This window comes from Ischnura elegans, chromosome 10 (genome assembly GCF_921293095.1).
Source record: "Ischnura elegans chromosome 10, ioIscEleg1.1, whole genome shotgun sequence".
NCBI lineage: Eukaryota > Metazoa > Arthropoda > Insecta > Odonata > Coenagrionidae > Ischnura > Ischnura elegans.
Genome location: NC_060255.1, coordinates 55,471,580 through 55,497,701, shown reverse-complemented (window position 1 = coordinate 55,497,701; position 26,122 = coordinate 55,471,580). Strand labels below are relative to the sequence as shown.

General features: G+C 38.1%; 1 long non-coding RNA gene across 1 annotated transcript; it reads left to right on the top strand.

The window, feature by feature from the left end:
• Window positions 1-59: 59 nt before the first annotated feature.
• On the top strand, window positions 60-25,332 carry LOC124167094. Its single transcript, XR_006866610.1, has 3 exons — window positions 60-270; window positions 376-429; window positions 24,650-25,332. It is a non-coding gene; the product is annotated as an uncharacterized LOC124167094 (long non-coding RNA).
• Window positions 25,333-26,122: the final 790 nt, after the last annotated feature.

Genomic DNA, 26,122 nt, shown 5'->3' with positions numbered 1-26,122 from the left:
CAACCGAGGTAGATCGACTGCCTATCGATAGGTATCGCTTTCATCGACTGGCGGGAAGAAGTGGGAAAATGAGCACCTAAAATCGCTGTAATAACTACTTGAGAAGACTCTGGATGGCCAAGAAATTATGGAAGCAGTCCTGAGATCATAAGCCATTAATGCTTTTGCCATTATCAGCATAATGGCCGACAAATCGGGTCGTTAATTTTAAAGCTTTGTACACAATGTTGTCAGCTGGAACATTGGAAACTATCAGAAGAAAATGCGAGGGTGAGATCATTTCCTTTTTATAATGACGAGGGAAATGTTTAAACCCGCTTTTTGTATTTAATTGGTTGTATTAATTTGTTGCATTAATTTGTTGCATATGGCCAGATGGTGTTCGTTGGAAGCTGCTGATGTTCCTGTTTGCTTCTTGGTCATCATTTGGTAATCACGTAGGCATTGTAGAATTATTTTTTATTTGTATTGTTTTTAATGTAAAGCCTGGCAGAAGCTTTTATTTCATCGCGTTGAGATATTCCGTGAAGAACGAATGCTATTGATGCATGGCCATCTTTAAACATAATAAAGTCGCATTCTGCCGAAATCACCAATACTGCCTTTAGTCCATCACTTCTCGATTCACCGGTTAAAGGCAGGCACGGTGAAAAATATCGCATGTTTATTGATCGATGAGCCATCGACCGTTCTGCAGACAATTTTCTCCAGTTAATGTCGGTTGAACGCTTTCATTGTTGTTCAGTCCAAGTCGGCTGTGTTTCAGCTTTCCTCATAAGGTCATTTTTCCCATTTTATGTGTGCATTACGTGTTTTCATGTATCTTTATAACCGGTCAGTTTTCTCTTTGTTTACAATGGATATTGATGTAATTTATTATCCTTGGCTAAAGGCGCCATGCACCTTGGAGCAAAGGTTATTGATTTCAGTTTATGAGTGATTCTTGATTGTGCCGTACGAATTATTCATTAAATTTCCTTCTTCATGGTTATCAGTGATCATTTTCTAAGCTTCAATAATGATTTTCTTAATGGGGAGATACTATGGTCTGGTCTCCAGCACCACAAGTTCACATAAATAGTGGTGCTGGAGACCAGACTGAACACATTTCAGAGATATATAATTGGTAGTTTTGAAAATAATATTATCATATTTTAATTGAGTGCGGATGTTTTTCAAGTCTATTATATGCTCTAAATAATTAACACATTCAGGTGGAGCATTTTAGACCAGCTGGTTTTTCTCGTCTTTAGTTTTACCCTAACATTATTTTCTTTTTTTATGTTTGAAAAATTTCCCATGTGTTATCTTCTGTCAGTTATATCACCCAAAGAGAATATTGAGGTCATGAAGGTGTCAGAAAGTTCACCTTATGGTCAATGGTTTTACTTTGGTCTAGAAAAGAAAAATGACTGGTGAAAATGTTGACACGAATCAGTTAAAATTGTCTGCTTGACCATCCAAAGCCTCTAGGATCTATTTTCTCAATGATTAATCATTAATGCAAAATATTTAATTCTTCAGTCGCAAAACATGGATTAAGGCCTGGTTACATGATACACCAACTAATTGTATTAACGTGAGAATGAATGCCAAAATGCACTGTGTAACCACCCAACTTGTGCGAAAGCATGTACAGAAAATAGAACCTGTTCTAATTTGGTTCATGCATTTTTATTTGTTCCGTTCTGGTCCACCAAAATCATTCATGCAAAGATACATTAACTTGTATGTGTTAATGTACCATGTAACCAGGCCATTAGGATTGATATTTTAGTGCCCGAAAAATATTGAATATCATCTTCAAAATACATTTGAGGGCCTCAAATCCGGAATCCAGAAAACCCGGAAAACCAGTAATCTGGAATGTTTGAAAATTCTTCTATGAAGTGTTTTGACTTTGCACCCCTAGGCACCACTCTCCAAGCTTTGTTCTGGGACGAGTGGGAAGTTAGCACACGCTATGAACATACGCTAACAACCAAGGCAGGGACACGTGGGGATCCCAAATATCGAGCACAAGAGCCTGAATGCATTTATAAATTAATTTATTAACAAAATATACCATGAAGACCAGGAATCCAGAAACCCTTTGGTCCCAAGCTTTCCGGATTTGAGGTCCTCAACTGTACAGAAAATTGGTGAAGCAACACCGTTAAGACATTTTTGGCACTTCGATGGTATGTACATATTTTTTGCACCCAATGATTTTACTTTGTTCAGATTTCTACAATTTATTGGCACAGTCTTTTTCTTAGTATTAAATATTTTTTTAGTTTTTCTAGTGATTAGATTGAGATTGACTTCATGCATTACTTTTTTAATGACCTCTTTTTGACTGACCAGAAGAGGTCGTGGTTGGGTTATGGCAGAGGGAGGGAATCAGGTTGGTGTGGTGGCTAGTGTGTTGGCTTCCCACCCCATGGGCTCAGGTTCAAATCCCAGTGGAGGCAGAGAATTTTCAGAGACAGCCTGATCCCTGCTTGAATGTTGTGTGGAGGACATTTCAAGTGCAATACTCTGTCCATTGGTACATTAAGCCGTGGTCCCCTTGGTGCCTTTGGGAAAGAACAGGCTAATGCGCCTTTCTCTCCACCCTTCCTTAACTACCCTTCCCTCAAGGCGCAGATGACCTCAACTGTCGGTCGCCTCCTCAAAATACCATACCATATGGTGGAGAGAGGGAAAAAGGTAGCATTATCATGGAATTGCGAGGATTTTTTCACTATCAAAATGATGTTTTTTTAAAATTATATCTGACCTTGATGTTCACCTTGGGTAGTGTTTGGTGGACCTAATCCCCATCTTTGTTAAGGTGTCATTGATAAACCTGGTGCCAAGGATAATGACTTTTTGGAACTCTGTCACTTTCTCTTTTATTTTATTGATAGCTTACCCCTTTCCTGCCGGCATCTAAAATTGGAAAACATTTCCTGCTATGAGTAGCAAAAGAATATTTTAAACGTCTCTGTACGGAGCTCTTTTTTGGGGGCAAGTTGCCTGTGTATTTTCGTCCTTCAGGTTTGGGGCCCAGCTAAACTACCCGTCCTTTACCCTGGCCACTGGTCAAGACCCTCTAACCCTATCATCCCTATCAGCACGAATCCACGGTCAACTTAATATGTTACCAGTGTATTTTCAACCAAACGTTGTAGTTGATTTTCAATAGTTACTCTTCTAAAAGAATTACTAACGTTTTTTAAGCATTGTGGAATTTTAAATGGGTTTCTAGCATTAATAACAACAAAGTTAGTAAGTATAAGGTAATAAGACTATAAGCCCGGAAGTCCGTTACTTTTAATGCTAAAATTCCATTTTTTTAAATTGCTTGGGCTCAGAACAAAAGGAAGAACTCATTTCAAAGTATAAAAACATTGTAGTATGCAATGAAATATATCACTGAAAAAACTAATGTCAGTGTAATCACTTTGCAATGGATTCCTGCGGTGAGGATGGTCATAAATGAGTGGGAGGTTCAGGCTTAATTGCCGAGGAGTGGCCTAAGGACTCGCTAAGCTGGGTCTTAGGCTGGGCCTGAATGCATCACACAATTGGTACCTCGGTGGTCACTTCTCTACCCTCCCGGCGGCCAGAGCCAACGTCCGGTTGTCTGCGTTGAAAAATCTGCGACAGCTGTACCTGACGTCAGGTGTTATGCATATGAAAATGCCCATCAGCTCCACCCGACGTCCGGCACGAAAGGGTTACTTAATAAACATGTTGATAATCACAGGGGATAGACCACACCCTTGTCTCACTCTTCTCCTTGTTCTTGCTTCCTCACAAGGGCGTACCCAGGATCAAAACTAGAGGGGGGGGGGCAAGCCATGGTTGTTCAAGTCGTGGGTAAGATTTAAGCATGGAAAAGGTGAATGAAATCAACATTTTAGGGAAGCTGTGACAGGTTTTTTATCAGTTTTTTAAATTATTTGCTTGAAAAATATTATTTTCCTTTAAGACATTTGCGAGTTTTGCTTCTAGGGGGGGCAGCTGCCCCCTCCTGCCCCTCACTGGGTACACCCATGCTTCCTCATTGCTGGATCCAGATTGAATCACAGCTAATTGGTTTTTATATTCATCATGTATATCGGTGGATAATCCTCCTATCATTAAAAACACTCCAATGTCTTTTGGGATTGTGAGGGTGGCATTCCAATCCACATCGTCAAAAAAATTTTCTAAGTCCACGAACACAATGAATGTTGGTTTGTTCCTCTCCATTATTTTCTCTGAGAGCAGCTTATAGGTCAATCGCCTCTCTTTTGGCTATGCTTTCCTAAATCCTAATTAGTCTTTATCCATGAATTCCTCTGATTTCTGTTCTATTCTTCTGTTCATCATTGTTGTTCATGTCTTCGAAGCATCAAGATGTAAGGCTAATTGTCCTAAAGTCCTCGCATTTCTCCACTCTCTTCATTTTGGAAACGCATTGATAATATTCTCCTCTTGGCATATTTCCTTTATCCATTTCGCAGATGGTTTTGTTCACCTGAGTTAATGTCTTTTGCACTACAGTTTTAATAAATCGGCAGGGATATCATCAATTCCAGATGCTTTATTCATAGGAGTAACAAATTTGAATCTTATGATTGAAGCTCCCATATCATCCTTTGAAGCTCCCATCCTTTTGGACTTCACTTTCCTCTTCAATTATTTTTGGTGTAAGATCACTTGTGTTGTACCACTGTTCCAGGTACTCTTTCTATCACTTCAATTTGTCCTTATTGTCAATCAGGAGAAATCATCCTTATCATTGCTCTTAACCCTCTCCCTATTGAAGTTTTAATGCCTCATTCTCCGCTCCGTCCTAACCCGGCCGAAACCGGCCTCCGCCATTTAAGTCGCTCCTTCATAAACCGGCCGAATCCGCCCGGCCTGGCCTACTATACTTGGGGCAGCCTTTTGAGCTTCATAGCATCTGTTTTATCTTGAGTGTTTATCTTTGCTAGCCCAAGCATCCTTCCTATCTCTCGTTTCATTAAGAAGAAGCAGAACGTCGTCACCATAAGCTAAAATCCCGAGACAATAACGTGCTTTGTTCCAGCGTGGCACATTAACTGAGAAATAATGAGAGAAGATTTTTAAGCCATTATGATGGGATTTTTAGGAGGGCCAGTTTTGAAATGGTGTGATACGAAAACCCTAGGCCTGTCCTGTGTTATTTAGAGTGACTGTCACATCTAATGGCGATATTTCTTTCTGTGTGGTCACACACAAGCTCACGCTTTTCCTATCTCACATGGCAAGGAGGCGAAGCTCAGCTCAAATGAAAAGAAAATTAATCCCCCTCAGTTCTGTTTGTGGGTGGTCACAGGCACTCTCACACTTTTCCTATCTCATATGGCGAGGAGGCGAAGCTCAGCTCAAATGAAAAGAAACCTAATGCCCCTCAGTTCTGACCATGGCTTCGTTAAGTGAGGATGCTATCGCAGAAGAAGTGAACAGAAGCGAATTTTCGAGTGATTCAGATAGTTCTAGTTGTTTGAATGGAGAAGAAGGATACAGTGATAGTGACAGATCAAGTGAAGTAGAACTGGAGGATGACGTTACCCCAAGTACGAGTGATTTAACACGTTCCGTGCTGATGACGTAGCGTCTACGTCATGGCAGCCACTACCCAGTGACTGATGACGTAGACGCTACGTCATGATTCCCTTTTGCGTTATGTTCCGCCCTGAGCGCCAGCCACCGCTGTTGGGGTATGGGAGAGGGTCAGTCACCACCCTTCGCCTGTTTGCTGTGCGGAAAGCTCCGAAAAAAATTTTTTTTCTATTTTTTCTGTTTTTCTATTTTACCCGGTTTTTCTCTGCAAGGACGTCTTTGGGAGTGGCTTTTTACTATTTATTTTTTTATACTTTCATTTTATAATGCAGAAAACAGTTATATATTCTCACAATTGTTATTATACCTTAAAAAAAGACTTTTACAAATATTCAAAGCGAAATAATAATAAGCTCTTATAAAAAAATTTTTTTTAAAAACCAGCCTTTATATTTAGATTACAGGGGATGAGCAACATTTATATATGACACAAAGCAAAAAAACTCAGTGACCCCGAAAAACCAAAAGTGACGTATTGGGGGGGCTATAGGTTGACTGGGGGGTGGTTAAAGGGGGGTTGGAGAGAAAAAGTTATATTTTCATGTATTGTCATCGGAAATGAAGAAGTGTGCAAAATTTCAGCGTTTTTGCTTTACAGGAAGTGAGTCAAATTTGAGTTACAAGATTTGTACCAGACAAACAGACAAACAGACAGGTTGGTGAGTTGATATAAAGGCTGGAAAAAGATACTTTTGCATTTGACGAGGATAGGTAATTACTTTATTACAAGGTATTTTATCTTTCTTTATGACTTTTAACGCAATGATTAGATTGTGTTTATTTAATTGGTTTTTACAAGAAGGAATACAAATATTTTTCCCTTGTTGTTATTTTTATTTTTAACTTCAATTAACGCTATCGTGGTAAATTGCTAAGCTGGTTGCCTAATTTCGGACATACTCCAGGTATGTGTATTTTTATCCTTACGATATTAATAAATGCTTCCGTTCTTATACTTTTAAAGTTTCCGAGTGAATATTATTTGCTATGATTTCATCATGGCAAAATTTGTTGTTATCCCTATGTTTATTTGCTGCTATGCATGAAATAATAAGTATATTTGCATAAATTTTACAATAACTTCAGTAAAGTCCTGGTTCCACATTGCAATTTATTTTTACTATTTACATTTCATGCACAATAGCCAGACTTCCCCATCCTTATGTTCACTTGCATTTCAATTAGAGACTCATTATTACTTGATTTTTTCCATAATATCCAAAATACTTACAATCATTCTATTTGGCATCCTCCCCAACAAAAAAAAAGCCTAAGATAACAATTTCCACTAACCCAGTTACATGCCGCCGAACTCGGAGACACTGATCCGGCCCGAGGATATATACATCCGAGGATATAAAATGGGCTATACGTGTCCTGAAGGAAATTTACTAGATGGAAATATTTAACCATAGAAGAATTTCCCTACTTTTTGGCCTTATTTTTCGTGCTAGAATTATCCAAATCTCCCGTACCTCCAATAATTGAAAAGCTTGATCTTTATATGACTTGCATTGCTTCAGGAGAGAGAAGTCGCTTGATCAATTCATGTCGATTCTCCAAGCCCTTCAAATCAACAAGAACCTATCTACGTTCTCTGACTCTAACACTCCTCTGGCCCACTGATTATTCAAAATTAGCCCCATATAGACGCATTCAAGGAATCAATGGAAAAAGTAGTGACCCGCTCACGTGACCTAAGTTTGGAAGAGTCTATGGTTCCTAGGAGAGCTAGGCTGGGATATAGTGAATATGTGAGGGGAAAGCGCTACAGGTACGCAATAAAGTTGTATATGTTGACGGAAGCAAAGGGTTTGGCACTGCAGGTCCTCCAACTCAGAAGTGTCTGGAAAAGGGCATTCGGAGAAGATGATAAAGAAATGATGAAGGATCATTTAGACTGAGGCTAATCCTTTTATATTGACAACTTTTATAACAGTGTAGCCAGTTCTAGACTCCATCCAAATGGGAAGCCTAACTTCACGGGAACACTGAGGAGAGGCAAGAAAGTTATTCCTCTTTTGGTGCTCTGCTGCGAGTAAAAGAAAGGTGAGGTGGTGGAGGCCTTTCATGAGTATAAAATCGGTATCCTAAGGTGGACGGATAAGAGGGAAGTGCGGATGATCATCGCTGAATTCAGTGCAAAAAAATGAACGAATCTACGAAAAAACGAGGGTGCACGCCGAGAAAGCCACATGCGGTGGTTGAATACAGCAATTACAATTGTGGCCTCGATCATTGGGATCAAATGATGTCTGACTTTCCCATTGAAAGGAAATCCATCAAATGGTACTAAAAATTGGGAATCCACCAACTGAAATCACTGTTGCTGAAACGTAATTTTTATTCAAAGAAAATTTTTGAAACATTCCTCTCATCTACTTTCTAATTCCAGCTATAGAATCTCTTATGACAATATCTGTACCTTCGATCCCTTTGAGGAGATAGTCATCCTAGCCTGCCTCAACCAAAACCAAGGGCTTATTCGGACATTTACCCGATTATATGAAAAACACGATAGACAGAAAAGACGAAAACAGAAGAGATAGAGGCAGTGCTTCAAGAAGAATGTCAACCAGGATACATCATATTATAGCCCTGCCTATCTGATCCTCGATTGTGTCTTGACTGTTTCCAGAAGTATCACAAGAATTTGTGATGCAGAAAATTATTTACCCAGCAGAAAAAAATTATTTTTTAATGTTTACCTTTTATATTTTCTATTTCAATATTTATTTAAAAAGATATTATTGTATGCGAAGTATTTAGTAACTGAAAAATTATTCTAAAAATGCTGGTCAATTTTTGATTTGTAAAACAATATGTTTCGTTGCAACAATTCTTCGCTTATACAAATTTTCCCTTTCATTTATAAACCAATGTTTATCATTATAAAATCTTATCCAAAGGATATCATATCGTTCATAATAATTTTTCCACAATAGGGAGCAACACTTTTGCTGGAAATATTGGTAATACTCGCAATATTTTCTTTTGAGCAATAAAACATTTAAAATCGTATTTGAATGTATCATTTCCAGATCATAAAAATAATGTTTGCTGCATTACTATTTCCATTAGTTTTTATCCAGAAAGTGATAAAGTGTGAACGGGTTTTCGCTACAGTACTGACAAAGAGCAAAGAAATGTGGGAAACATGTAGGTGTGTTGCGGGAAGGTATCAAAGGTTTGACAGGATACTTTGAAAATTTAAATTTCAAATTTTCAACAAATGAAGGGTTATTTAAAAAAAAAAGTGCAAAAACATGTATCAGGCATCACAAATCATAAGATCACGTCATTAAAATAATAATAAAAAAATACAAATTTTTGCCAAAAAGTCAGCCACAGGGCATTTTCTTCAAAAAGCTGTCAGCACGGAATGTGTTAAAAGGTGATGATCAGGTGCATGACTCTTGGAGGGACACCCTGATTTTTGAAGAACCGTCGGAGTTCAAAGAAGAGAGCGGGCCTATTCATAATTTGGCGATAGGTGACAATGAATTTTCCTTCCTAAAATATATGCTAGGGGGCGAAGATTTTTTTCACAACATTGTCAAGAACACAAACAAATATGCAGAACATCTTCAACATTCCTCAGGAAAGGCTGACAAAGACTGGGTAGATGTTAAGTGCGATGAAATGGTGGCATACATTGGAGTTCTAGTATACATGGGAATATTCGATTTGCCTGAAAGCAGGGATTACTGGCATAGCCAAGATATTGACTGCTCAATTGTTCGTGACTGTATGACCTTTGGAAGATGTACAAAAATTTCAAAATATTTCCATATTAGTGATATAACTCAGGAAAAAAAACGGAGAGGAGGGTTTTGATGTATTGCATAAAATTAGGCCGGTTCTTGATGTAATGGAAACTTTTCAGCATAAGTATAAACCAGGTAGGGAATTAAGTGTTGACGAGGCGATGGTTGCTTTTAAAGGACGTCATTACATCAAACAATACATCCAAGGAAAGCCAACGAAGTGGGGATTTAAAGTTTGGGTTTTAGTAAGCTCCCATGGCTACGTCCTGCAGGGAAATGTGTACTTAGGGAAAAAAGATAAAAGAAATCGTGAAATGTTTCTTGGGACGCAAGTTGTAATGAATTTAATGAAAAACTATTTAGGGAAAAATCATCATGTGTACTTTGATAGCTTTTTTTCGAGTGTGTCTCTCATGAAATTATTACTTATGAATAACACATGCGCATGCGCTACTACAAGATCATCTCGTAAAGAATGGCCTGCGGAATTTAAATATCCAAAAAAACTTAGACTCCAAAGAGGAGAGAGTAGAAATTTACAGAGCAGAAAAGTTACTGCAACGGTTTGGCATGATAATCGGGATATTTGTATCCTTCAAACCAATTGCGATCCCATTAACAAAGTCTATGTGCAAAGAAATACAGGAAAAGGGAACAAACAAACTATGGTATCCTGTCCAAATTCAGTTGCATTGTACACCAAATACATGGGTGGTGTTGACAGAGCTGATCAAAGTAGGTGCTACTATGGCTTAGGTAGGAAAACAAAAAAGTGGTGGAAATATTTATTTGCCTTCGTCGTAAACACGGCTATAGTGAACAGTTTTATTTTGTACAAAGAAACCAATTCACCCTCAAATACTAGGCATGGAGTAACACAGAAGAATTTTCGTTTAGCACTTTACAGGCAGATGATAGGGAAATTCTCCTCGCGTAAAGTAGTGGGACGTAAAAGAATCCTTCCGATGGGCACATTTTCACAGAAACAGCAACACTCTCTTGTAAAGATCGTGGGGAGAAAAAAAGTGTGCGCCTACTGCAGCTCAAAGAAAAGAAAAACTCCTGCTGGTCGGAGCGTAGAAACGTCATGGAAATGCATCGGATGCGATTTACCTCTTTGCAAAATAGGATGTTATCATCAATATCACCAAGAAAATGGAGTTGAAGGAGGGAATTAAATTCAATATAAGGTAAGGCCAACTTCTTTCAATAAATTAATATATTCTTAAAACGTAAACAAAATTTAAAACAAAACACTTAAATATATTTCAAGTTATTGTAAGTTAATTGAAGTAACCTGCGTCAGTTCCTCATCGCGGAGAAAAATAGGTCTACCAGTGGGGCAAATGGGTATTTAAACTTCGTGCATGACGGGGAAATGTTTACGGCCGATTTCGGGAGGTTTAGGAAGGAGAGGGTTGATGACATTCATCCCATGATCTGCTCCTTGAATTGGTTTCTTATGGCTTCTCTTGGCTGCTTCTTCTTTTACACGTATGAAGTTACTCCGCACATCTTTGCAGATCTTCTTCATCCACAGTTCTGTAGCTTTCCTCACTTTTTGACTTATGTTGTTTCTTGTTTTCTTGTAGTTGGGTTGACCTGCGGTTTTTGTATACCTGTTCTTTCTTCAATGAGTTGCAAGGCTTCCTCTGTGATTAATAGCTTTTTCTTGACAGCTTTTCCTGTAGTCCACTTTTAGTGTCAGCTCAGCTATTTTACACCGATTCATAGTAACATCCTTTTTTATTTTACTCTCTGCTGCTAATTGAAATGCTAGCTGACATCGATCCTCCTTATATTTTTATGGTGGAATTAATATGTAATGAACTTTGAAACATAATATTAAGATAGAAAATTCTCAACTGAAACAGGATAAGGCTGGGATAGTTTATCAGTTCTAATAGATTGGTGAAAACATGTGACGAGAAATTCAGGAGCTTTAATAATATAAATGAAGGAATTAATGAAAAAATTATAGTCTTGATATCCTGTTGTTAACCAATTGGTTTAAATTGAGAAATTATATGATGTATACTGATGATCAAAAATTAAATCTGATGATTATTCATGAGATCTAATTTTTAAATATTTTTCTAGACAAATTCAAGTAAAAATAAATAAACCCAATGATAGAGGAAACCTTAGAGCTGAAAATATATGAATCTTAGGAGTATAGAGTGAAATGTGCATTAAAAGTTTCCCTATTATGGATTAGGCCTGAAAATATTCTCTTAAACACTTTCAATGACACAATTTTAATATCCTTACAGTTCATAAATAGTGTGAGGTGTCAGTTTCCTTGAAAAATCTTGTTAAAAAGGTGAAGTATGTATGTAGTTTCAATATATTCAGGAAGGTTGCCAGAGACAATCATTTATGGTTACCTTGAACTGAGAACACTGGATGAATTCAGGCAACACAAGCTATAGAGCGACTCTGAAGCATTCCAAATGAATGAATACGCTTAATGAGAATGGTAGGCCATTTTTCTGAGAGGAAGAAACCCTTGCCCAGTACTGCTCAATGGTCACGTAGGGATGAAATATGACTGACCATCTAACTGTCCAGTCCAACTCAGCTCCTGAGCTTCAAATTCTGCAGAATGAGAGCACCCCAAAAGCTTATCTTGAGCAGCACCGGATCAGATCCATTGGTGTATTCACTGCTGTTTGAGCTACTTTGTTGCGTCCTCATTACTTTCTCACCTCCTAGATCAAAGTTATTTGCCCTTAGGAAATTGCTTTGATATAGGAGAACATATTTAAGGTCAAAAAAGTCATTAAAGCAAGCAAAAGACATCCCGAACCTTCTCCTTGAGCCTAAGATTCATCTGTGGTGAACACACGATATGATAATGGGACTACTAGGCCCCATGCTGATATAAACAATCACGCCTGGAGTAGCCATGTATCCGAAATCGTTGCCATGATGAAATAGGAGATGTATTCAGGATAGTAAAAGGAGACAATTTGTGCCAAATGTGATAGCTGTAAGGATCTCCGCACTTATATGAGCTCTCCAAAGTCACTCAATCAGGCCCAAGTGGGCATTTTCCGTCAGACAGTCACTCAGCCTCAGGGGAGGCTGAGTCGCTGGGCACCAAATTGGATTTTTTAATTAGCTAAATATGGACCAAGAGAACAAAGACGCCTAGAAAAATGATAAATCTGTACACATATGTAAAATAATGTATTTCAATGTTCAATCCTTCACTCAATCAGGCACCTATGTATTTCCTAAATTATGAAAATGTGGGAAATGTTACCGTAGTTTCTCATGGGAAATTGCTTTAATCTATTATCCCTCCACTTTGAGAATCTCAACTTTTGGGTCATGCATGTAGGTCACTTAATACCTGCAGTGGGTAATGAGAGGGAGGGATGGAGGTTCATCCAAAGTATAGTGGCTCTTACCATGCCCCTTTTTAGATTTCTTGACCCTCTTAGTGCCACCAAAATTCCCAGCAAAAAGTGCCCTTGCAAATTTTTGAATTTTGTAGCACTATATGTAAAAACGCAGTATGAAGTTAGCACATATTTTAGATATCAATATAATGTTTTTTTTAATTTTACTGAAACGGAATTATTTGTTGGGTATTGTATTATAATACGTTCGATAAAGGTTAAAACAAAATGTATTATCTTATTATGATTCTGTGTACACTCAAGCTGATATATCGATACCTCCACTGCACAAACACTCAACAATCGCCCACCAAATCAAATGCGCTCATCTAACACTATCAGGGCTATCTAGATGAGCGGATTTGATTTGGTGGGCCTTGAGCCAAATGTGAAAGCTGTAAGGATCTCCGCCCTTATATGAGTTGAGCGTTTATGCAGTGGAGGTATCGATATTGGCTAGTGGCTCTTTTTGCCCATGGAGAAGCTGATATAGTGTTTCTTGGCACTATGAGAGTTAAAACCTGTTTATGTTATGCATTAATTTCAAAAGTTCATCTATATTGCGAATGCTTTTAACTGAACGCAACTGTTAGAAATGTACAAACCAAATTGTAACTGCTACTATTTTCTGTTTATGTATTTGTACAAATAGGGTGGTTACATGGTGAATTTTCATATTCATTCTTGCACGGTATTCATGCTTTCAAATCTTGAAGAAGTTAATGTATCCTGTAACCAGGCCTTTTCTTGTCAATGTCCCGTACACTTTATTATTGAAATTGTACCCTGGCCTTAAGAATAAGTTCATTGATGACTGATAATATTTTTGAGAAGAAAAATTCAACTGTGGAGACAAGGTCATAGAGGGAGATGTCAGGGAAAGTACAACGGTTTTCACAAAGATGGATAACATTTTTAGAAGTGAAGGAATATAATTGAATGAACGTTCTACAGCCTTTAAAAAGCTGAAAGAAAATCAGAGCCCTATCCTTTAAAAGAAAGGAATTCCTGACCCCATCATTTTTCGCCCATTAAGAGTACCTACGGGTTTGGGGAATTCATTTTCTTTCGAGTGAAGTAAAATGAAAATTGAAGTGAAATTTTATCAAAACACTTTTCTAATTTCGAACTTGTTATTTGTGTGAAACGCAGAAAATCATTTTTTAACGGAGAAAATTCATGAGGTGCAAAAAAAATCTTATGAATTCTCAAGTGAAGAAAATTGAGGAGTGCGTGCTGGCCATTGGTAACGAATTTTGACTTCACTAGCATCACTTCGTTACAAGACGACTTTTGTTAACGGTTGAGAGGGCTGTTTTGGTGTTCTCACGCTGTTCGATTTTACGACACCGCAACTTGTAAGCCTTAACTGGGTCACGGTGATGTTCGTAATCGTACTCGCTCTAATTCCATCGAATTAGTAGCGCGGACGACATAGGACTATTCGTGTAGCCGTCAGGATGTGATATGTTATAATTATTGAGGTCATTCACGCCATTTGGGCTGTTGCGGTTAATTGGAGGGATTTGCGGTCAACCATTCAGTGTGTGGGACGCGTGGTACAATCGCTGGCTTGGAAGTGCTCTTGGCTTTTCCCTATGGACTTAAGCATGATGTTTCGGTCTTCATAGATCTTGTAGTACTTGTGAGGCTCTTGTAATAGGGTGGTTTCCTATCATTTTTTTATTGCCTAAATCGAAAGATTATTACTCCTGGAGTACGTATTTCACGCTTTTAGATTTTTAAATGACGATATCTATTTTTCGCGATTAAATGAAAAGTGGAAATTTTCAAGCGCGCGGAAACGCGACGGTTAAGTATGAATGCCGGGAAATCTCTCCGTGTGACGTATTTCTCGTTCCCGCTGCCGCCCTGTGAGGTGACCTTGAGGGAGGCTTGAGCGCTGATACGACGCAGGCTGCTAGCCGGTAGCTGAGTACCCTGCTGGCTGGTAGCGCTTGGCTTAAATAAGGATTATTAATACCTTATCAAACGAAGAAAACTTTCCGACCTTAGCCAGTTTTAATAAGTGATTATTAAGACATGTTTCCCTGAGCTCTGCGCCTCATGCATGCATTGGTAATCTCAGACGGTGTAAAACTCCTATCTACTCGTATAGAAACTAGGTCCCTGTGACGTCACATGGAGTGGCATCACATGGGCGCCAATCTGGCCCTTTTCAAATGAGGATAAAAATAGACCATTGCCATTCGTCTAAACCGGCATTTCTAAAACGAAATAATTTGTATATTATGAATACACTAATGGTGGGTAACGAATCGCAATCAATGCCTTTTCTTTTCTTTGATGAAGGACACTACCCTTTGCAAACGGCAGGTGCGCCACGAAGAGTATACTCGTTATAACGAACCCTCTCCCTGAAAACCGGCGGTAATACTACATCCCTGGGACGGTTCATCAGGTTTTGGGAATGGACCATCAAAATTACATGGAGAGTGTGGCACCCCTTTACTCGTCAGTTACAGCCGCGTTGCAATATTTTGCAGGGACGTGGTACTTCTTAATTCTCCTCTAATGCTGTACCCTTTTTTCTTACTTATTTTCTCTCTATCGAAATCACAAATCCACTAGATTAGGCTAGGTTCATTTCTCTGATTCCCAATACGTCGAGGTTCATTCTTCGTATTCCCACCTTCAACTTTTTTAGCCTACCGCAGGTGCGAAGCGATCTAACGTTCCATGTTCCTATCCTAGACATTCTATTACATTAGACCGATATACCCTCTCGAGTTGTCCCCTGGAAATCCGAATGAGGGATTAGTTTACCTCCGGAATTTTATTATGTCACAATATAAAAGTGAGTGGAATAGTTGCGACTCCTCAGGATAATAATGTGGTGGTTTCCCCTTGCCTTCCACATCGCAGTGCCACAGCCGTTGAAGTAAATGTTACCATGCCCGTAGTGAAATGTGTGTCACTGTACCGGCCGATCTCGTCTCCACCTTAACACATATGAAGAATAGCTGCTGGCCTCTCCCCCGGTTGGTGTGAGGCATAGTAAGTGGCGGCATCCAGTCGCCAAGTCACGGCATCTTCACAGGTTTTGGTATCATTTAAATGGCCTACTAATCCAAGGGTAGACCAAATACCCTATCAGATCGCCGTCGCTTTTTGACCACGACTACTTGTTTGACGAGTAAACTCGCTAATATCGCAGCTAAGCTCTAAATCTAGAGGTCGACCCATCATCCGCAACCCGGTGGATGTACACGGTGGCTTCTAGCTTAACCGCAAGAGGGGATGTAATCTAAGGGTACAATGAAGTAAGCAATCCATGTTATACTTTTAACCGTAATAATTCGTTCCATTTGCCTTCAACTCCATGCGTTATTCTCTATGTTTAAATTAAAGTGTTTGTTGCCTATGTTAAAAAATGTTTTATTATTTTACTTGAGTAGTAATGAGTCACAGTTGTAGTAATGAGCTTATTACTGCCTTATTTTTTCATTCAGTGACTTTTTTAAGCTTTACGGAAGCAGCTTTTTATCTCGATGATGTGTATACAAACGATCAATTCATTGATCCGTGCATTCTTTGTTTGTTTATTACTGTTTGTTCGTTTTTTTCCGCTAAGGCTCACAACATCAAAATGCAATGCGAGTGGAGCAAGTGCCTTTAGATCTTTTCGGTGTATTTTTTTAATGTCGGCCTTTATCAGTATCTATTGTATGAAACTCTTTATTTGTTTGAAGCAGAAGTAAGGCTTTTATTGGAGTATTGAGCACGAAGTGTGTGTTCAGATTTTTATTCCACCGATTTATTTACGGTGCCTGGGTAAATTACATTAATTAGCTTAATTATTTAGTGATCAGCATTAATGTATTCATCACCGTTTTCAATCTGGTAACTCCCAAAAAATACATAAAGGCCAATCAAGAAAGATCGAAAAAGATTAATTAATATATTTATTTTAGGCTCAAAATTCATGTGCGACAGTTTAGGAAGGACCGTAATTTTTTCCTAGATATGTCTGCCTTACGAATGCTGGTACACGTGTCATCATTAGTTGTTATTTAGTCTCAGTTAAGCCCAGTAATACATTGTTTTATGCAACATTTATGGTATTCCAATTTAAATTTCAAAATGCCAGAGAAAATTTTTGAAGTAGGAAATATGTTCTGAATGTTATTAAATTATCTCTGGGTATTGGTCTGTTGCCTTTGGCAGTTTCAAATTATTTCTGACCCTATTTTCTGGAAAGATATCAAATAACTCAGTAAAAGTCCTTTTCATTGCTGTAAGATGGAGAAATATTACGTTTAAATGAAGTAATTATTTGTTGCAACCACAAATGTCATGAATCAAAAACTGATTCCTTCACAATGTATTTGTTATGTTAGGCGTACGATTCTTGCCATGAAGAGAAATACAGATCAATCGAAAATCCTGTTCTTTGGCTGCTTATGCTTAAAGTTTATGACTTTAATGTGTGAAAATTAATTGCGCATAGCATCGTATTAGTTGAAATTTTGGTGCAGTACCGTGTATCATGCGGTAATTTTAGTTCGGTGGAAAGATTTCCGTTTGATAAACCAGGTGTCGCCACTGCAATGTATCTGTCATAGCGTCCGCTGGAATGTCAATTTTTTAACTACAAGGTGAGGAAGTAGTGTTGAGAGCATCATACAGCGGAGGGCTCTGTGAAATGTGCTTTTTTCGAGTTCTCGTCGTGTTTCTACCTGTGACGCTCAATTTTTTTCGGAAACGTGAGACATGAAACAGGTTGGACGTGTGATATGAGATTGCGGAGGGATCGAAAAAACATGAAGGTCCAACTAGGCGGATAATTCCATTCCCTCGTACTCTGTGCTAATTACCGCATCTGCTCGCTCGGCTGGGAGCCATGGCCGATATCCTTGCTCTCCTTTTCCAGTATTCATGAGGAATGCGGAGGACGAAACTGAATTTTTAAATTCGAAGTTCATCGCGACGAACAAGGTGCTTTTTTAAAGTTTGGACTCCGAATTTCATGTCACGCTTTTGAACTTCTTTCTAGTTCTACGGATGTGATGAATTTTTTCGTTGGCCATTGATGAAAAATGGTGTATGTATCTTTCATGTTCTTGGATGCATTGTATGATGAAAATTATTAATAAGTCGAGATCGATCGCATTAGATCCATAGATTGGTTTGACTTACGTATCCAATTGGTCATTTGTCTGCTTATCCTTTTTCACGTTTAATTGTGTCTTCTCTTTTGTATCTCTCATCATTTGCTTTATGCGGAGGACGAAACTGAATTTTTAATTTTTAACTTCATCGCGACGAACAAAGCGATTTTTTTAAAGTATGGACACAGCATTTTTTGTCACGCCATTGAACTTCTTTTTAGTTGTCCGTTTGTGATCATTTTTTTCGTTGGTCATTGCTGAAAAATGTTGTATCTGAAATTTTCGGGGATGAATTTTATTATGATAATTATGGATTAGTAATCGTTGATCACATTATATGCTGCGATTAGTTTCAATTAGGTCTCCAATCAACTCTTTTGTCTGCTTATCTTTTTCACGTTTACCTATGTCATCTCTTTTGTATACGTCATCCTTGGTTTAATACAGAGGACGAAACTGAATAGTTAAATTCGAAGTTCATCGCGATGAGCTTTTTAAAAGTTTGAACACCGAATTTTGTGCAACACTTTTGAACTTCATTCAAGTTCTCCGGATGTGATAAATGTTTTCGTTGGCCACCGATGAAAAAGGTTTTATCTGTCATGTTCTTTGATTGTCATGTTCTGAGGTGGTCACGTTTTATGATAATTGAAGACATGATTGGATTAAGGTGTTCTGTTACATCCTAGGGAAAGTTGAGTCATTGCATGAGAGAAGGTGTTATGTGCTCAACTTTGTCATGGCACGGTGATACATTCATTATATCATGTAGTTTTTCAAATATGCTGCGGAAGAAAGAGTCATATCAACATATTTTCAACAACAACTTAAATTTTCTCGAAAAGTAGAATTTTTAGTAGTAACATCGTCATCCATTCATGTCCTCAATTATTAAGTATTCATGGTCGGTACTATTAGATCCTGGAATTGGTTTCAACTACTTATCTAATCAATTCATATTTCTGGTTATCTTTTCACATTTACTTATGTCTTCTCCTTTGTATCCGTCATCATTTGTTTTATGCAAATAATTCGAGGCCTTCCTTAGCCGTCCCATCATGTCCACTTCATCGATCGTCTTCATCAGATCATTATGTTTGATGATCAGTTTCATTACATTATTGAGGCTTCTCTTGAAGGTTTTCACTGATTATCTTCTTCCTCTCATCTAAAGCCTTACTCATCACTCACTCGGTTGCTCCATTTGATTTCATCGTTCTTCCACCACATTTTGAATGCTTCCTTCCTAGGTTTTCTATTCCAGTCACCCTTCATACCATTTTGCCATTAATTATCAATTTGAAGGTGATAATTTAGTACCCACCCGAAATAACGGTTACTCATTTTTCCACCACCTATTTTTCCATGAATACTATGAATGAGGTTAGGTTAGTGACCAAATATTACTCTTTCCCGAAAAACTTTTCGAGAACAAATATTTCCTCCAGCAGTCTGTTACTTGCGTCACCGGTGTACATGTGGCTCAGTATTTAGAGAATGAGGAACTTGCATGGGTCGTAGATTGCTCTAAAAACTATTTTGAATAAGTCAAATGGATACATTAGCTCGCAAAAATACCTTCAGTTTCTCCATTCAACATCAAAAGAAATAAAAAAATTGCATTTAAAATCGAGAAAAATTTCTCTGAGCCGACCACTGCGCGAAGACACCCGAGCGTTGCCGAGGCCAGGCGTGACGTCATAGGTGCCTAAACAACCGTAGGGAGTAGGGAAATACGCTGAGCGCATGGTGTAAAATTTGTTTTGAGGGAGTATTTAGCCGCTCATCGTCACTTTATTTTGTTCTGTTATTCTTGGGCAAGTTCTCCTATTGCTATTGTGCCTAGATTATTATTTGGGATATTAATAATGCGGCATCGGGATTATGAAATACAAGCGTTTCACTGCGTGTGTTTTGGTTATCAGAAAAATGGATGATAACGTTGCCACTCGTTCGAATAGTACACCTGAAATTCATCTACGTCTACATAATACCCCGCAAGCCGCCTGAAAGGCGTGTGGCATGGGGTGTTAGGACACCAGCCTTTTTTTAGGCACCAAAAATTGATGCCACGACCCTCATGGAATTTGTTAAGACAAATTATTGCTATACGTCGGCAGCAAATCGAGTCCTAGAAGAAACTTGTAATACTGGAGGATAACGATCGTAAGCTGTGATGTAGACATTAGAGTAAGCTGTGCTGTTGAATTTGGCAACGCCGGATCAACGGAGAAGGTAGTCCTATCCGTCCTACGGTACGAATTCACAGCAAAACAGTCTGCACACAATCCACATGTGAGATCGCGAATCGGTTCCGCTGCCAACACACACACAAGCTATAACCTATTTCAATAATATAGGTAAATCCATAAACAATATACTAGCATATACCATAAAAATATAATGGGAAATAGGCAAATACTCTTATCAAAAATTGGATGTCACTATCACATTCTTATATTCATCACGTACAACTTACAATAACAGAACTCGTTATGATGAATACAACTATTTATTCACAGATTTAAACCCTTAAATTAGCCCACACAAGTGACACAGGTGACATTTCTCACTACTATTCGTTGAAATAATGGAATAACAAACTTCACACACAGTTTTTATTTCAATAGCGTGATCGTGAAATGTCATATCTACGGTGAACAACGGAGATTAGCACGCCACTGACAATTTTTACACTACTGTTAGACATTTATCGATAGCGTAAAAGCACTTTTTACAATTCAATCACGATGGAACACTGATAACTCTTGGCCGATATTTTTCAACCTTGTCAAACTTTGTGCATTACAACCACTGGCACTGTGATTATTAGCAGTAGCTTAACGGGAGATGTCACGTTGAAAATAACACTATTTTGGCACAAAAATGTTTCTAGATGTCTCCAATCAGCGAGCAAAAGTTGCATTGACTGGAATTCACCCCATAATACAAGCACAGACAGTCCTAAACGACGAATTCTCCGGTACCTACGAATAAACGGATGAAGTTATTGTATATAAAAGCTAAGCGGACATTAGTAAACATCAAAATCGTTCTAATTACATACTTAAATGAATGATATGCCGTCGATAACATCAACTTACAATTAACGTATCCCCCTTCCAATGGCCGTGGCTCAGACTCCTACAACGATGTTATTTAGGTATTATAAAATTTTTGGTTTAACTGCTCCAGTTTCATATTTTATGTCCTTACTCAGATATTAATATTATAAATAATGCAAAATATGAGGGCTTCCAAGCCTCTATCGTCGGATATTTATCTTTAAATATAAAATAATCAACACGTCTAACAAACGAAGCTCTCACAACTGCTGGAAACTATTACAAACAATCACAACAATAGCTTCGCGTGATGTTTAGGCACCTTTGACGTCATCGAGGCTTCGTCGGCAGTGGCTTGGGGGGTGAGGGAGTTTTTCCCGCGCTTTAAAATTCGTTATATTTATCATTAAATATCTCGCGAAGGAAAACTCAGATTTACATGCGGTTTTCTTTGTTGTATTCAGAAAATAATTTTCTGTCCGCCTATGAAATAAAAAAAATTCATGCAAGTTCCCCATTGTCGCATTCAAAATAATTTTGCGAGCATTCGGTGTTTTATGAAGAGTTTTTTCCTGGCTTATAAAGATCAAAACAAAAAGACTTAATTCAGTGACGAAATCAGCATTTAATCTCGATAATCAGTTTTGTTTAACTGTTATGACACTTATAATTTAACTCATGAACTCCTTTTTATTTATTTTCTAGGAATGCTGCATTAGAAGAGAATACTTAAGGTAGCACAAGAGGGTTAAAAATTATTTATGCATAAAATAGTTTAAAATTTTCGACCAAATGGCTACTCCAGTCGATTTGTATTGACATAAGAGTTATATACGATGAAACTCGCGAAATAAGTGCCGGGTACAAGCTTTTCTCTGCAACATTGTGCATTATGAAATGATTAGGGCATATAAGAAAATAATCGTCGGTGTGGGTGTTTAATCTTCCACGAACCTTTTAGGGTTTTATAACCCCATATTAGTTATGTAATTAAATATCTTTATGATAAATTTTTATGTACCTATCCACTTTGGGCTGGTTTCATAATGTCCATTTAGCGTTAACCGGAACATGATAGCCGTAAGATTACCTGAAAAAATTTGAAAGTTGAAGCAATAAAAAGAAGTTCGGGATAACGCTTAGTTTTGACAGGCGACCTTAAGTGAAAGACTCAGTTTACTCTAATTTTTATGCTCTGAAAAAAACTGAACTAGACATCATTAAATCGGTCTTTCGTATAGATGGAATTTCTTATTTTGCGTTTCATGCAATAACAGCGGCTTAGTGTTGCGAGCTAAGTTGTGGTACCTATTAAGAAGTGTGCTGGGCCCCAAAGACCACACATGTTTTGGCATGTACTTCACAACTATTACGAACTACCTCGCTTATTTGTGCGAGTTTGGCAATTTTTAATATACAATTCGCACGATTGAAATTTTTTGCGCTTTTTTTTAAGTATCTGATTAATGTACTTCCCTCTAGAGAATGTATTTTAAATAAAAATTAAATCTCAGTAAGTTTCATTTTTCGTCAAAAAGTTAAGCATTATTTCTTTGTCTCTGGGCAGTGAAAATTATTTTTAGTAGTTTTAATTGCTTAGAATGAACAAATTGTTGAGGAAAATAAATGTTTAGGAAATGTCGACACCCGCGGTTCGAAATGTAAATGTTCTCCACCTGGTTTACAGTAGGTTAACTGCTTCTTCCGCGATGGAATACCCCCTTTTATGAATCTGTCTTTCATCCTTTTTTCGACAATTTAACAAAAAAATACGGACAACTTAATATATACTCCATTCAGTGCAAAGCGCTTACTCAGTGGAGAGAACAAAGAGATGAAGCCATTACGGGAAACTCAGTTTCCGTCGACAATAGACATCAAGGGGAACGGTGAAAGCCGAAGTTATTTGTTTGAAGGAAAAAGCCAAAAATGCGGAAAGAGAGAGACAAAAAAAGTCCTTGATATAGGCTCCACTTCCAATTCTGAAGTTGACAGGTACCTCGTTTGACCGGAAGTTGCCAATACGAGGGCAAAATCGCCGTAGGCGAAAGAATGAAAAGAGTTCTGTTCTGTGAGTGGAGGGAACAAAAAAGATACGAAAAGTCCGCGGTGTCCTTTTAGCATTTCAGTATCCTGGACCCTTTTCTCTTTTTCTGCTACAAGTCGCGTAAATGAATGAAATGTGTTACACGCGAAAGTGCTGCGTAATTTTTGACGATTCCGCATAAGATTGAGCGTGGTGGATCGCCACTTGAGAGATATTTCAAAAGAAGGCTGTGAAGAGCTATTGGACCGTTTGAAATATTTAGTCTAATTTCATAATAATCTTGTATTTACGTACGAACGAAAAAGTGAATTTTGAACTTTCTTAATCACATTCTTCTTTTAAGTGAAAATGAGAATAAAACTGTAAAGGTGGGGCATAACATGGGTACAAATGGAATGTTATACATTTTGTTACTAAAAGGATACAAAGCTGTGAAAATTTGAAAAACACATTTCACCAAGTGGCTGCTGAAATATGTTTGGATTATGCGCTTGCCGCGACTTATATACCATTGCAATATATCCAAAAATGTTTCATCAAGGAATGTGCTGCGTTAGGTACTTACGGTTGATAGGTATTTTTTGATCAGCAAGCGTTATAAACCCCAAAATTTGATGACTTTTGTGGTGTGGCATAGAAAAAGTTGACATCGGTAGTTTAGGAGGAAGAGTAGAAAAGATGTAGTCGGCTTGGATGAGGGGAAAGGAATTTTTGGAAGAGATTCCGTGAAAAAGGCGGCAGAGAAAGTGAATGAAGGGCATATTGTAAGTCGGTGGAATGTGGAAGCCTGTGCTAGACGGGAGAATAATGGATAAGAGTTCAATGGAGGGGAAAAGAATGGACTCCCTTTGCGGCATCCAGGGAAGATATTTCGGTCCACGAGAAAATAAGAAAGGGAAACAATTCAGCCTAAAAATATGTGGCGGAATTATCAAAAAATTTTGGCGACTTGAAATATTAATATATCGTAAGAATATTATTCCAATGCTCGCAGGGTATGTTATGGTATTCAAAGGAGGCAACCGTCAGCATAGGTCATTTGCGCCATGAGGGAAGAGTAGACAAAGAAGGGGGGAGAGAAACCCGGCGTCGGCATTAGCCTACTCTTAACGAAAGGCATCAAGGGGATCACGGCTTAACGTCCCATCCGATGGACGGAATGTTGTCCTTGAAATGTCCTCCTCGCAACATTCAAGCAGGGATTAGGCAGTCTCTGAAAATTCTCTGCCACCGCCGGGATTTGAACCCGAGCCCACGGGGTGGGAAGCCAACATTCTAGCCACCACACCAACCCGATCCCCTCGAATATTCGCGATTGAATTTTTGTTTACATATCCTAGCATAAGGAATGTAAATAATGTATGAGAGTTTTGATTGTGGCATGGCTGTTCTCTTTTTGTTGTCTCTTACCTTTGTTTTTTTGTTAATATTATTTAATGAAAGAGCTCCTTCTCTCATCTACTTTTCCGTACCTATATATCCAGTTCCTTTTACAAATTTTTAGTTAGCCTAAATTCCTATTCTAAAAAAATGGTAGAAATTATATTAATTCTACTGGTAGAAATTAACCATAATATTTAAAATTTTGTATGCGTGTTAGCTAATAATTTCTATTATCTTCAATCTGAAGATTCTTCGCGCATCGAAGGAAAGGAAAAAGCTGCTCTAAATTGTCGTAGAAAGACGCCGTGGAAGCCACCGCCACACACTACACTTGAAAGTTGAGTGAAGCATACGTGTCAGGATAAAATAGTGGAGCAAATCACTTGATATCTCAAAAGAATTCAGGTGAATGAAGGATGATATTATGAACGACAAAAAGAATGTACATTCATTTACACTATTATTAGTAAAAAGCAGAAGTACGCCAAAGTTGCCGCCCGCTTTTCATGAGTAGGTGACTTCATTAGAATTCCGGTTCATCATCTCATTCAGAATCATTCGTTGACGGATGGAATCGTTCTCAAGACTGCAAGCGAGACATACAAACTACGATTTGCGTGCCCGAGGAGAAGCCGTGAAATGGTGGAGTGCTTGGCATGTGCTTGTGACTTCATCAAATTATCCGCAAAAGGGTTAAAACCGAGCAAACTCATTTTCTTTGACGAATGAGACGTGCGAACAGATCCTGTCAGAACCGTATGACAGTGTAAGCATGATATCGGAGAGTGATCGTCGTAATGAGCAGACATAAATCAATACATTATATAGGTTGAAACAAAATCTCTGCACTGCAATGGTGTCACTGGTTCAGTTTATTTCACCAAGTCAGCGCATGGGAGGATCAATTTCAATGTATTACGACTGGAAAGATGCATTTCAATGTATTGCAAAATTATTATGTTATATAGATTGAAATAATAAATTCTGCTCTGGACAGGTGTTACTTATTTAATTGATGTCACGAAATACGCGCATAGGATGATCAATTTTAATGTGTTACATCTGGAAAGATGTATTTTAATGTATAAGTCGTCATAAACTGTTGGAATTTAAAATGCTAAAGAATTTGTTTATAATTCTACTTCCAGTTTAAAATAGGGCCTTCCTTTTTTGCTTGCTATTTATTTAATAATACGCATTCTTAGAGAAAGAAATGGAGAATAAGTCTTCGTTTTTCAATGCGTAATGTTCGGAGTCGATGCTCGCATATTTGGGATTGTTCGGGCTCAAAATGTTCTGCCCGAGTCTCGCTGTTTGCAACAGGGGTATTATCCGTCAACGCGACGTCCACGCTCTGTGCTATGGGGGAAGGGTTAAACGAGAGAAATCTCCTGGAAACGTACCAGCTAGGGACGCAGAGTTTCGTTATATAGGATCCGTATCTCACATTGAGAATGAAGGTGGGGTTTCCCCACAATTTTCGCTCTTTATTACCCTCAAAACTACTATTTGCTTGCTCTTAAATTAGCTATCACGGACAGAAACTTTAACGGCCGTTTCTTTGGGAGTTTCGAAAATTTGTTTTGTCATTAATCGCAGACTACAGATTGTGGTAGATTTTATTCGAGAATGAAGGTTGGATTCCCTAGAAATTTCGCGGCTTATTTCGCTCAAAACTACTATACAAGTACTGTTTTGTTAGCCATAACGGATTGCAATT